The sequence below is a fragment of the Lissotriton vulgaris genome, chromosome 4_1, assembly GCF_964263255.1.
Source record: "Lissotriton vulgaris chromosome 4_1, aLisVul1.2, whole genome shotgun sequence".
Lineage (NCBI taxonomy): Eukaryota > Metazoa > Chordata > Amphibia > Caudata > Salamandridae > Lissotriton > Lissotriton vulgaris.
The window spans coordinates 1,088,321,626-1,088,337,401 of record NC_141691.1 but is presented as its reverse complement, the minus strand read 5'-3'; positions in this window follow the sequence as shown (position 1 = coordinate 1,088,337,401).

The following is a 15,776-nucleotide window of genomic DNA, read 5'->3' as shown; positions in this document are numbered from 1 at the left end:
GTTTCAGACAATATTCTTTTTTATATGTAATTCATAAAGTATTACCAAAAATGTTTAAAATATAAAGTGAGACTTATAGTATACTGTTCAACTATTTTTCTGTTACATAGTAAGTTTACTCATAGTTACTACCTTTCTCCCACTATATTATCTCATATGAATATTTTACACCTCATTTTCATAAGTGAGCAGGATAGACTACTCATGATCCCCTAGAAATTCTCAGGGAGTGCTTAAAAGATCTGTTTCTCCTTTCCAGACAGACTATGTTATGAATTCCATATACCACAAAAAATACAATAACAACATGCAAGATGTCTACAAAGAAGATGGTGAACATTAAATTTAAGTCTCTTCATTAGTACCTACATGTAGGTACTTACATAAAATAAAAAAATAAAAAAAAAACAATTAATAAACATACAATGTTTTAAAGTGATTATTTTTCCATAGTACCCTCCTTGATACGCTCCCCCGTGCGCGCACCAGGCGCTTCCCCCGCGAAAATCGAAAAAAAAAAAAAAGGGGGTGAGACCCCGCGGGGCCCTTTAATGGCCCCCACATCAAACCTAGGGGTACAGGGAGTGTCTACTCTGCCCCCTTATGGTCATTTCCCCCTTTGTTTTGGCCACCTCTCGTGTCTCGATCCTACCGAGACACAAGATGGCGGCCGCTCCGGACTGTTTAGAATGTTTACAGACAACTGAGAGCCAATCAGCTTCCTGCGCGCAAGTCGCGTGTCGCGCCTGGAGCGCTCTCCGGTGCGCGCACGGGAGAGCGCCTATAGATATATATATTTTTTTTAACCTAAATTACTCAAAATCCACTGGAGCACATATCTTGAGACATAGCAAAGGCACATCGGGCTACCAGTCCCTACAATTTTGCCAAGTTTCGTGGAAATCCATTCAGCCGTTCGGGCTAAAAGTGAAATCGACCGCCCTATGGAAATTAACATGGGGAAAACGCGTTTTGGGACCCCCCTTTTATCTCGGCCCCCGCTTAACGTATCCCCCCCAAACTTTCAGGGAAGGACCGGAACCCCGCGAGGCCATTTTCAGGAAATTTTCAGGCAGATTCGTCAACCGGCGCCAAAGTTATTCCAAATAGAATTTTGAGATTTAACATTGAAAAAAATCCTAACTATAACTACCTACTGGCGACCGCCAGTAGGTAATATTCACAGAAAAAACCATAGGTTATAGACCATATATAGTTAGGAATTTGCATTTACAAAACCTTGAAAATTCACTGAAAAAACCATAGGTTATAGACCATATATAGTTAGGGATTAGCATTTACAAAACCTTTTTTTACTCGCATAAAACCATTGAAATTTCATTGATAGTTAGTTGCGCTAACTATATATCGCGCACCCGCAATCCACTGCTGATGATGTCACATATTACATCATGACATCACTGATGACATCTCAAATGACATCACTGATGGCAACATCCAGTGACTGTATGTTTCTGTAAAGTTAAAATATGTCTTACATATTGAAGAATGAGTGGATGTATAAGTGTCTGGATGAAGGATTTAGTAGGTGCATGACTGACTGTATGAGTGAGTGATTAAATGTGTCTCACTGAGTGCATGAGTTAGTGACTAAACTGTCTTAATTTGTGCATCATTATGTCTGTTGTTCTGTAAACTGCTGCATGTGTTGATCAGTAGCTATATGAGTAACTATATGGGTTATTGATTGGTTGCCCAAGTATTTGTATGGGAAACTGAGTGTGTGTGTGTGGGTGGCTGGGAGGTGTATGACTCTGTGCATAGATGTGTGAGCAGTGGATTCACTAGATGTATGGGTTCAAAAGTGCATGTGGAAACAGCTGTATGGGCGGTTGACTGTGTGCATGAGTCTATTGGTGAGTGAATGGATATCTTAGTGCTACATGTCAAAGTAAGTACATATGTAAAACACAGTACATGTAAGAGTTGACATATATAAATAACTGCATGAGAGCCAGTGAATGTGTGAGTGGCTGTATGGATCATTGTGAACTTGTATCAGGGATTGTATAAGAGAGTAAATGTGTGTTAGTATATGTTTGAATAAGTAAGGTGTGTATAACTGTATAGTTGAGGAAATGGAGGTGTGATTGATTCTTTGCATGACTGACTAGGTGTGTGAGTAACTCCATGGATGAGTGACAGTCTGTGAGTGTCTGTTTACACTGATTGTATCTAAGGTTATATTAGAGTCTGAAGAGGTTCATCGTATTATCACATGAATGATATCATCAGTGATGTGATTAGTAATATCAAATGAGATGTCATCAGTGATGTCATTTGAGATGTCATCAGTGATGTCATTTGAGATGTCATCAGTGATGTCATCAGTGATGTCATTTGAGATGTCATCAGTGATGTCATCAGTGATGTCACTGACCATGTCATGAATGATGTAATATGTGACATCATCAGCAGTGGATTGCGGGTGCGCGATATATAGTTAGCGCAACTAACTATATATGAAATTTCAATGGTTTTATGCGAGTAAAATAAGGTTTTGTAAATGCTAATCCCTAACTATATATGGTCTATAACCTATGGTTTTTTCAGTGAATTTTCAAGGTTTTGTAAATGCAAATTCCTAACTATATATGGTCTATAACCTATGGTTTTTTCTGTGAATTTCATTGGTTTTTTAAAAGCTAACATCTGTAGCTGTAAAATGTATTCTTCTTTAAATCCCAAAATATATTTTAGATGTTTATTGATAATTTTTTTTAAATATTTTTTTTCTTCGCTTCCGGTAAGCGAACCGGGAAGCTTTCCGTTAGCTCATCTTCATGCCGCGACCTAGTCCGCGAACCGGTAAACGTTTCGTTAGCGCAACTGTGACGCGTCGCGGAAGCGCGACGTATCATTGTCGCGTAATGCGTCTTATGACGCGCCGTGTTAGCGCTCCCGGAAGTGTTCCGGACCGCGAACCGGAAACGATCCGGGACGCGGCGCGCACCGCGTAACGTAAGCGGAACAGGTCATGTGACTTGTTTATCAAACTTTTCATTGGTTCATTTCACTTTTGGTTTCCAAATGATGTATGACTAGGTCATGTGACCTAAAAATAACACTTTTCATTGGTTCAGAACTGTTGCTTTTCCCAAATCATGAAAACCCCTCCTTCTTTCCTCACTCTGACTTTCATCTTGGTGAGAGAAAGACCATTTTCCTGTACTTCAGCAATGGCTTCTATACTTGCTTCAGCTGGTGCACCCCCACCACCACCTCCACCTCCTCATGAGAAGAGAGGACCACCATCTCAATTCATCTCCAACAGAGAGGAGGAAGAGGATGACCTAGAGGAAGAGGAGACAGATGAACCACAGTTTATACAGGAGTTGCCCCGTGTTTCCCGACGGAAAACAAGTTTCATATGGCAGTTTTTTTCAATCCCTCGAGGGGAGAAGAAGGTCAATGCGAAGTATGCCACCTGCCTCATTTGCAAATGCAGATTATCTAGAGGCACTGAAAAAAAGTATAGTATGGGAAACTATACTATGCATCGCCATATGGCCAGGTGGCATCCACTAAACTACAGCCGGGCAGAGTTGCGTGACCTGCAAGATAATCCCCCAACGACTCCTGTGGCCAGGTCAACGTCAAATATCTCTTTGACAGGAGGAGAGGCACAGGAAACCGTGCCAAACATACAGCAAAACTTCAAACACATGAAGCTAACCTGCTTATATTGTGGTGCTCTGCTCTCATGTGGGAACATGAGCGTGAAATTAATCAACATTGCGTACGAAAACCACAATTGCCCTAACCCACCCAAACATTAATTTTTTTTTTGCTCCTGTTGAGCCCTTTTCAATGCCTGTTTTTTGTTGTTTCCCCTCCATGAAAAACACAAAAAAAACATAAAACTGTTCAAAAAATACAAAAAAAACAAAAAATGTTCAGAAAAAAATAAAATAAAATAAAACAACAAAAACATTAAAAAAAAGTTCTTTTCAGAACTACCTCCCCTTTCAAATAAAATTGCTAGAATGTTTAGCACTCTGGCAAGCTCTATTTCTTTTGGTTCGCTTTCCGGTTCGCTGCCCGGTTCGCGAACTTGAAGCGAACCAAAAAAATATTTTTTTTAAAAAAAGAAGAGTTAGTATAAGGGAAGTAAACAGAGAGTAATGTTAAAAGAAAGACAGCTATAGGGAGTAAACCAGAGATACTGTTTAATAGATCTATTTATTAATTCAGGATGACGATAAGGTGTGATCTCTCCTGAGGTTTGTTTAAGGTGAGACCTACTCAGGGTTACAGATCAATTTTACACTTGTTGAAGAATACAGAGCAGATAATGCATGTGAAGGCCTACCAATGAAGTAAGTCATGTCCTCTTATTACATCATTCATGACATGGTCAGTGACATCATCAGCAGTGCATTGCGGGTAAAAAGAGTAGAAAACATTTACCTTATAATTCTTGTTAACTTTTTAAAATATTTTTTCATACTTTCAATCTGTAAAAGAGAGAACAAACATTTCCAAAAATATTAAAACATGTATTTAAAAATTAGAAAAGAAAAGGGAAAAGGTTCAAGAAGAAACAGTTTTTCAACAACTTTGACATTTACAGAAGCCTCTGCTTCTCTACGTCCCCTACACAATCCTAAAGATATATATTTTAAACAAACAGTACCTTCATGCTGATGAACTGAGGCCTATTTTGGAACATGGTGCTTCTTTTGCACTGCTGATGTCTCACAATAGTGATGCAATAGCAGCGCAAAAAAGATGTAAAGCCATCATAAAATTATGTCTAACATTTTAAATGATTGTTTCAGGATGCAAATAAGATGTGTGCTTTCAAGAGCTTTCTTTGAGGTGAGGCCTATTCCTTTTTTTAAAAAAAAAACAGTACCCAGAAGTACAGCACTGTAAGCATTAAAATTGACACTTACAGAAGACTCAGTTTCTCCATATCTACCTCATATTTCTAAATGTATATCATAAGTACAAAAAGCAGAACATTAATTATACATGTTAAATGGTTTATTTTTGCTGTTCTCAGAATGTATCAAATTTCACTTAAATCAGTGACTTGAAGGTATTCATCATGTAACAGCGGGGAAAAAAAAAAAACAATCAAAATGATTGTGTTTAAAAAACCCATACAACCTAAGAAATCTGAATTCAAAACTCCTTAAAATTAACTTACTTTCAATGACGTCGAAGGATGTCCTATGAACAGCGTCCACTCTGTTGTGCTATAAATATTTTCAGCCCGCCACTTTCTGAAACAAAACCTCCATCGTTTTGAAAAATATGTTACATACAAGAAAAGACTTCTCACATTCTACCACATGTTTCCACTTGGCCAAATCATGTTGCAGCGATTCACAACTCTTGTAATTCTTCCAATCAAATCCCGTCATTTTCTATTTTCGCAACTTTCAAAAAGAAAACATTCAAGATTATTTTCACAATCCTGGACTACTAATATCTTACCCTTCTTTGTCACTCATGTTCTCCTTTTCCTATGACACTGATACTGCTTACTATGAAGCAGACTTACTTGCATCAGGTTTATATAGTTGGATTTTTAAATTGACATTATAATTAAAAGTTTTGGACCAATAATCTAGACAGCATTGCAGACTTACATTCCCTCTACTTGATGAACCTTTTGCAATTCCTCACAGGAAATCCCGAGATTCTTTCTTTAAAATTTTGGTTTTAAAAACACCAGGTAAGAATTTTTAAGGTCAAACGGCAATTTTTTTTTGAAAGTTACAACGGAATCATTGCAGAATGACCAGCCGTTTCGAGACTTTAAATAAGCTGTATAATGTCCTGATGTTGTTGAAGGACCAGCGTGATAGATAATTGCTACAGTTACAAAAGTCCTTCCTGATATTGACAGCTGAGAAGCCACAACATTTTTTATTAAAGTTGACAATTTTGATCCATCAGGCCTACATCGTTGGAGCATTAAAATGACATACTGGCCATATCTACATATAAATAATGTTGACATCATTTCAGATTTACATTGGCTACACTCCATGTTGTGATCCGCTGCATTTACTAGCTTATTAAAGGAGACTGATTTACTGTCTGGCAAAGTTAAATATATAAATCTTTCTGAGTCTACACTAGTAGTACTTGATACCATACAGTTCTCGCAGTCATGCTGCCATTGATAAGAAAGCCCAAACAAGTGATCTACATCTACACCCTCATCTTGCAATACATCAAGCATATACATTAAAAACTCCTGACAATCTTGCTGATTATTTTCAGAGAAGTCTGTTTGACCTGAACATTCATCTAACAGATAACGAACTTCAGACACACTTTCTACTTTTGTTCGATCAGTGCTACATTTCTCGAAAACAGAATTCAACAAACAGCATAACATTTGTTCTGAATTCAACAGAATCTGTTCTTTTTAACTCTCTAGTGAAAAGAGAACATTAACCACTACATTTGCATAGCAGTTGACACCAGAACTGTTTTCAAATTGAAAACCGACAACATCTTCAACAGAATCCACTTTCTTTCTGCTAACAATTTTCGGTTCATTGACTTTTGGTCTTTTTGCTACAACCTCCCTACTATTACTGATATTTCTACGCTTCCGGCCTACCACACGTTTCTCAAACAAAGGATATTGAGGCAAATGTGGCGCATACTCTCTTCTTAACCTATTGTATTCCTTAACACAATCTAGATCCGCACAAATGTTTGTGACATCACAGTCAATCAAGTACAATCCCGATAAAGTTCTAACTCGTGACAATGCCACATATGCCATACCCTCCTTGAACACAGAACTGCCAATATTCACCAATGCACTATCTACACATAAACCTTGCGATTTATGGATTGTCACCGCATATGCCAAGCAAACAGGAAACTGTTTACGGCGAACATATAAGTCTTTAACAAGCAAAAACCTTGCTGTGCAACGACCAATTAGCTGTACTTCCTCAATGCCATCAAATTTAATTTTTAAAAATTCTATTCCATCTCTATTTCTGTATTTCTCAAAATCAACAACATTACCCATTGATCCATTTACCAGACCTCTTTCAACATGTAAATTCCTTCTCAAAATGATTCGGCAACTTAAACACACATTCAAAGTCTTTTCAAAACCCGCTGTTTTAGATATAGTCTTCTCTAATGAATCCAATTTTGATTTCAAATTCTCTGACAAAATAATTGTTGATCCCATATACTCTATTTTGTCTATAGCTTCAAGTTTCACAATCTCTTGCTTTTCTAAATTCAACATTTTGTTGTTGAAGATGGCACATTCTGCAAGAGTTGGCATCAAACATATTCCGGATTTCTTCTCAGTAATTTTCTGAAAAATATTCTCAGGCACAATGTCTTGTTCGGGATATAAATTTGAAAGTAATCGTGCATTTAAAGCTTCTTTTCCATGCTCGGTCACTTTTCCAATTCTAATATCTTGTAGAATATTCTTGTAATCTTCATCCTTCGCCTGACGCATGCAGTTCATGCAGTTCATGCAGTTCAGCATAATTGAAGTTTAACCATATATTGACGTTGCCAATGCTCCCTAGGCACTTCCTGGTATCTTCATGCGTGAGTATTTTGAACACAGGTTGACCTTTTACTGGTGTCAGCTGCAGAAGATCTCCGAAAACAATGATGTGTTTGCCACCAAATAACACATCATATTCAGTTTTAAGTACTTCTTGCATTCTCAAATGCACAAAGGCAAGCATGGCATTGGAAACCATGCTTACTTCGTCAATGATAAGTAGTTTCATTTTCCTCAAGACTCTTGAAACTTCACAGCAAGCATCCCCAGATAACTTGTGGTATTGTAATTTGTTGTCATGCTCCACTGGCAGCATCAGTAGACGATGCAAAGTAATACCTTTAATATTATGTGCTGCCAGTCCAGTAGGAGCGGTGACAACACAAGACAGCGATGACTCAGTCCTTTCCTGCAAATAACAAGAAATTGCTTTAATGAGGAAACTTTTTCCAGTTCCCGCTTCTCCACTCACGCACAGTCGGACAGGCTTCAACGATGTACATGAGCACTCTTTCTTCTCATGACTTAATCCATGCTCAATTTGCTTGGTAACTTCATCATATATTTTCCTCTGCTCAACGTTGAGTTGTTTTTCCAAGTCTTCTAAGTTAACTGAATCCTCCTGAGCATGTGCCATGGCTCTTTCCACTTCATTCATAGCAGTGGCAGCTTCATTTTCGATAATAGGTCCTCCAAGTGGATCCTGACTCAATGAAACAGAACTCTGACTGTCCTGAGAACTGTCTCTGGCAATCTCGGCTGCAATCGTTGCTTCCTGCTCAATTTCCAAAGTTAGCATTTCTTGATATTTGGGAAAAGCAGGACATTCTATGGTCTCCTTAGGAGCAATGAAAGAGTCTTCGTAACAGAGGAAATCTCCAAGCAGTTCCTCTTCTGCACGCCAAGGCTTGAAAAGTTGCAAAAGTGCTAAATAGAAAAACTCCTTTTTTTCTGGAGATTCGCCACTCAATTTTCGATGGTTTACTAATTGGCATTTTCTTTGCTTGACCAGGCATCCCTCACTTCCAATTACAGCATACACTCCTTTCTCAATATCTTCTTTGATGTTCCTCTTGAATATATAATTTTGTAGAACCTCATATAGACAAACATTCTCAAGGTGACTGCTTCGATTTGGATAATATGTATCCAACATGTTGGTCTTCAAAATGTCGGTACTGTTTGGTTCCTTTTCTGCCAAATACTCAATTTCCCGGACAGGTTTTAGAACTCGATTTCGCATTGCAGCAACACCAAGACTCGCCCAAACGATACTCCTGGATTTGGCATAGAGACTTGCTGAAGACAATCGATCAGAACATTCGTAAGCTCCGATTTCTCGATGCGACAACATCTTCAAACTGAAACTGTACAACTTCTTGCTGAGGCTCTTTTCATGGGAAATGTCCTCCCACATATCCTTCAGTTCTGTCTTTTCTTTTTTGGTGATGTAAGATGTCACATACCGAGCCACAGCAATACAGTTGTCAGCCACAAACTGTATATCCATGTTAGCATTCCACATGGACAAAATCACTGGGTTGTAGTCGTTGATGTACTTGGACTCTTCGTTCCTTTTCAAATTGTATGTATTTTTGGGTGATTTCCTCGTCACATTATGTCGCAGTGAAGACATCAAACTGTTCACTCTTCCTTTAGAAATCACCGGTCGTGGAAAGTTGAAACAACATTTGGTGTAGAACTTGTCCTTGTTTCTGAATTTACGACGACAGTACCTTCCACAACGATGGCTTTGGAAACGTAGAACTTGTTCTCTTAGGCTTTTCTTCTCCGTTGCGTTTGGAACAGCACACGTAGAATACTGTTCTATGAAATTCATCACTAAGTCATCCGGATCTGTTCCAAATTTAGGTGCATCCTTGATCCACAACAACATATGTATATGAGGAGCACCTCTTGCTTGGTACTCCTTTCTCCAGAAGAAATCCAACACCTCTCCAAGAGGTGGATTCTTCTTATTTGTGATGAAAGACATCATAGCTTCAAATCTATGATTGAAGTACCTGCATACATTCACTGGATCCAAAGAACACAGTTCTCCAGGTGTCTTGAATTCAATGTTTTCAATATTTCCATTTGCCTCTCGTAGAAATTCAAGTAAGTCTTCCCAGCCATAATCGGCACAGCTCAGAGTGAGGAACCATGTCGGAGTTCCTAAGTTCCTCAGCATACATTTTAAATCACCATGACGACGGTACCAGTACTCATTAGTACCACGCTGACACGCCATGAGATTAATTAAGTGAGAATCCAAAATACTGTCTTGGACATTGACTTTATGCATAAAATCACTTGCCGAGATGTTTCACATCTGTATACCACTTTTTAAGATGTGGTTCACTGCATATGACAGTCCAGACAGATCACTTTCAAACAGGAGATGAAACAAATAGGGAATGCATTGACGAAACCTAGGATCTTCTGCATACAATCGTAAAGTCCGGTATTCAGACGCAGGAATTTGATGAGGTCGCTCATCATATCTTCCTCCTCGACCTGTGGGAAATAGCTGTGGGAAACACCGAGCTTCCAAACTTTCCTCCCAAACACTAATGGGACTCCCTTTGGCTTGTTTCATTTGAAACAACTCAATAGCATTCCCCATGACTTCCTTGGAATGCAAAGGATGAACACTATAATGTTCATATATTTCTTCACTTTTAGAGGCCTCTACTTTCTCAATTTGGCCAGCACACAAATCGCTATCCTCTTCATCACTTACTTCCTCTTCTGCAACATATACATTCTTATAGTACTTATTATTTTTCTTCAAATACAATGTTGCCTTTTTGACTTTCCTAACATCCACTAAATCTTGCCATATTTTCTTATTCTTTGTCGGAACCCCATTAACCAAGATAACCAGAGGTTCCTCTTCCACTTTTTCAACTCCAATTGTGTTAATGTTTTTGTTCAAATCTAGAGGCAAATAAACAACTCTTCCCTTTAATCCTCTCTGTAAATCTGCTGGAGGCAACTTCCCTGTCTTTGGCTCCATTCTTACAATAGCCTGAAAGGGATGGATACTTTGAATCAAAATAGATTCATAAGTATTTAAATCCTTCAATTCAGAAGGAATCTCAACCAATTCCAGATTATTATGAACTGCCCTAGCAGGCATCTGGTTTTGGTTTAATTTATTACAACAATAAGTACACACACGTTGATCCGATCCCAAATCAAAATAATTTTCTACCATCAAGTATGTGGCAAAATCCTTCCATTCACTATTATTTTCCCTTTCACTTTTTGCATATAAATCCACTAACTTAGTCTGATTCTTATAATAAGTGCGTCGACAACATACACAAGTGAAATTAGGCCTCTCACTTGATTTCATCTGAAACGTGGCAATTTCCTTCTGAAAATTATCTGTACTGGAAACCTGTACATTATCTTCAACATTACCCTCTACTTCTGGGTCAATTTGAACATTCTCATCTTTACTACCAAAGTAACAAAACTCAATTTCTTCACAAATATTCTTCACATCTATTTCAGAACCATGCAAAAGAGCAGCACATAATTGTTTAAGCATAATTGCTGGACTCTTAGCAAAATACAACATTCTCACTAATTTTCTCACTTTATTATGATGCACTGCTAGCATCCTGAAATGATGAAAAACACTCTGGCATACTCTCCTGGAAAGACAAGCCAGTGAATGACCACGCAAACCTGTCATTTGTCTCACTCTGCAAGGATCTAAATCTTGCAACAACTTCATTTTCTGCTTCAAACTTTTCTTATTAAATGTCCGTATAAAATCACAAAGCAAATTGATGGAAACCTGTCGCACACTTCCAAATGTACACAGGACCCTTAGGACGTCTTCCTAAAACCTCATCACTTAGCGCCTCTTCTGTCTCTGTTGTCACAAGTTTTTCTTTTTCAACTGGACAACCATCCTTCACTTCATAAGCTCGACCACTGGTGTCAACTGCAAACACCAAATCAATATCCTGAAAATAACTCTCCTCATTAAAAAATGCCTCACAACTTGAACTATGCATCCATTCTCCGGAAAAAACTTCACAAAAGTTACTACGATTTACTACTCTCTTCCATCTACTTTTTGTTTTGAAATCAGAAATTACCTTGCTTAGTTTCCTGATTCTATTGATTACCAAAATAAACAACTTTCGCTTAATTTCAAAAGCATGATCAATAATTTTCTCTACATTTTTCTTCTTCTTATAAAATGCCACTTTCTGTTGGCCTTTCTTAATATTTTTTAATAAATTAACTATTATCCTGTTACGGAACATTCGTTTTCGAATGTCCCTAAACTGTTGTTTCCTTCTACTATCATGCACAGAGTTATCTCTTCCTCTACCAGTAACATTTTTGATGGGTCTTTCCTTTCCATTTAAATTGCTTTTCTTTTTCTGAACTGAAACATTTTTTGGATAAATACTTTTTTTACTAAAAATATTTCTTAAGAATGATTTTGTGCTCTTACCCGGAGCTTTCTTGGTGTTTTGAAAAGTATTTGGGGAAGAGGACTGCTGCAATAAAACATCATCCTGCTGTCTTTGACGTTTTCTAGCCTTTCTAATTCGATTTTTCGTTGGCATTTTTCAAATTAAGAAAAGATCTGTGGAAAAATATAATAAAAAATGTTATTAACCACTATTACCAAACAGTAAATGAATAACAGTCATCAAAAACTTAATGCCCTACTTATTATTTAACATAGCAAATCTTTTGCACCAGCACTGCATCACAAAAATGACACACAGTGGTACAAAACAGGCATACAACAATCATAAATCTCTCCCTAACATTTTAAATGATTAATTCAGGATGACGATAAGGTGTGGCCTATCTAAAGGTTTGTTTAGGCCCAGATCTTTGGGCTGGGGTGAATGTGTGTCATTGATCCACATTCGGTCCATCACCTGTTTTGTTTGTTTGAGGTGAGGCCAACACATGGTTGCAGATAAGATTTTCACTGAAGAAAACAAAGGAGATAATACATGTGAAGGCCTACCAATGAAGTAAGTCATTATTTGAAATCAATTACATTTCTGGATATGTACTGCTAGAGCTTCATAGGTTGTTTTGGGTCATATTTATAAGGCATATGAGTGTCTATGATGTTATTTTTCCTTTTTAAATGGAAAGCGTTCTTCATGGTGCAAGTTTCTTGTAAATACGCTCCCACTTGCGTTTGGCAAATTTAGATTTTGATTATGGGAGTTACATAGCCATGTTAATAATGTCCAAACAATGGTGCTAGGGCATTCCAAAAAACGCTTTCATGTGTCTCAAGGACATTTTCAGTCATTTCCTCTTGAATGCAGGTATATAAAATCTAAATTTGCCAACCGCAAGTGGGAGCGTATTTACAAGAAACTTGCCCCATGAGGTACGCTTTCCATTTAAAAAGGGTAAAATAACATAATAGACACTCAAATGCCTTATAAATATGACCCAAAACAACCTATGAAGCTCTAGCAGTACATATCCAGAAATGTAATTGATTTCAAAAAATCGTTTTTAAACACAGCATATAAATCAATTGTATACCTGCATTCAAGAGGAAATGACTGAAAATGTCCTTGAGACACATGAAAGCGTTTTTTGGAATGCCCTAACACCATTTTTTGGACATTATTAACATGGCTATGTAACTCCCATAATCAAAATCTAAATTTGCCAACCGCAAGTGGGAGCGTATTTACAAGAAACTTGCACCATGAAGAACGCTTTCCATTTAAAAAGGAAAAATAACATCATAGACACTCATATGCCTTATAAATATGACCCAAAACAACCTATGAAGCTCTAGTAGTACATATCCAGAAATGTAATTGATTTCAAAAAATCGTTTTTAAACACAGCATATAAATCAATTTTATACCTGCATTCAAGAGGAAATGACTGAAAATGTCCTTGAGACACATGAAAGCGTTTTTTTAGAATGCCCTAGCACCATTTTTTGGACATTATTAACATGGCTATGTAACTCCCATAATCAAAATCTAAATTTGCCAAGCACAGGTGGGAGCGTATTTACAAGACACTTGCCCCATGAGGAATGCTTTCCATTTAAAAAAGAAAAAATAACATCAAAGACACTCAAATGCCTTATAAATATGACCCAAAACAACCTATGAAGCTCTAGCAGTACATATCCAGAAATGTAATTGATTTCAAAAAACGTTTTTAAAAACAACATATCTGTTTCAGCTTACATAAGAGACCATGGAATGGGCTCCATGTACAACAATAACTTGTGTTACTGCATGCCAGAATGCTACACCGAATATGCAATTACAATTTCTCAAAGAAACAAAATCTATTTGTATATCACTAGAGACAAAGCCACATTTTAAAAACACAGCTTTCTTCATCATTTTCTCCTTAAATCATACTATTCTCTATCTAAATTAAATAAATCTTTTCTCACCTTAGCAAATACTTTTTGAGTTTTGAAAACAGTCTCAGAAATACACCAAATTGTCTTCAGCAGAAGAAAAAGGATGCACTCCAGAGGCTGCAGCTATTGAAAGCACAGAAATACAGATATTCATTTCACATATCTCTCATATTAGCCAATCATAACTCTTCCCTCACTTTTTTCAAATCAAAACCATTCCCCCCTCTGCCCTCTCTGCCTTTTTTCCATAGCAACCACCTCCTGGAAGACCTCTCATGTTTGCAAATTCACACAACAATGTTTCAATTGAACTCTGAACTCTCAGTGCACTTGCGTATCCAGTGCAATCTTTCATTAAATGTTTCTTCCTTGACCATTCAAATTACATCTTTCAAAGAACACATCCATGCACCCTAACTTTCTGTTTTCAGAAATGGAAATGCACCAATCACTGCTAATGAATCATTAGCATTGGAAATCCACAGTTTTTTTTCTTTACAAACTCCTACTGTTTCAACTGCCCTTTCATTACCACACTTCATCTGACTGCAGCACAACCTTCTCCCACCATGTTTAATGTCTGGATTGTTGGACATAGTTACATCCACTGGGCTCAAAGGTATGCTGAGAACAGAAATTTACCTAACCTCAATTTACAAGATGTGGAAATTAAGTGGTTGGGCCAAAGAGGATTAAAATGTCACCAATTGATACCATTGGTGAAAACCTTTATGCATTTGCCAAAACCTGACCTGTTAATTGTGCACTGTGGAGGTAATGATTTGGGCACTTTGACTGGGGTAGGTCTGGAAATGCTTTTAAAGGACACCTTTGAGCAATTAATGGCACTTTTTCCTCAAACTGCCTTGGTATATTCCAATATATGCCAAAGACAGAAATGGAGGTGGTCCAACCAATTTTGTCCACAAATTGAGAAAGCGAGGAAGCATGTAAACAAATCTGTTTCAGCTTTCATGAGAGACCATGGAATGGGCTCCTTGTACAACAATAACTTGCGTTACTACATGCAAGATATCTACAGAGGAGATGGAGTTCACTTCTCAGATGAGGGCAACCGAATTTTCATTCTGAATTTAAGACTGTGCATTGGTACCTACTTATAAGTACCTAAATGTACCATAAACCCAAAAGCTCTTCTCAGAGCTACCCTTCATCTGATCACTCACAATTATTATTTTTTTCTAACTTTTTTCACTAATTTTCCACAAAATACGCTCCCCGGGGCGCTACCTGGTTCGCGAACCGAAAGCTAACCTCGCGGAATTTTTTTTTTAAATGTTTTTTTTCCGCACATATAAGCCTCCTCAGCCACCCTCAGAAAACCTAGGGGGTCAAGATAAGTCTACCATGACCCCTTCTACCCATTCTAAACATTATTTGCCCTCCATCTTGTATCTTAATGCGACCGAAACACAAAATGGTGGACTCCCGTTACGCTTAAGGTTCGCGAACCGAGCCGCTTTCCGGGAAGCGGTCCTAAAAAAAGGTGGGAAAGTAATTTACAGAAAAACGACTAGAGACACTCTCACCAAATATAGATTAGCTCATACTACATAACAATCCCTTTCATTTTCACAAATTTGATTGAAATTTCATTTAGCCATTTAGCCTGTAGACCTCTCTAAGTACCGTGAGGTAAATTACTTCACAAAACACATCTGAAGTGTTGGAATTGACAACCAATGGAAATGTTACTTTCATTTTCTACTTTTATTACCTGACATTTGATTGGTTATATACCTGAATATATATAAAGGAACAGAAGGAAACACAGCCATTTTGACTGCTACTTCGTGAAGTGCACAACAAAAAATC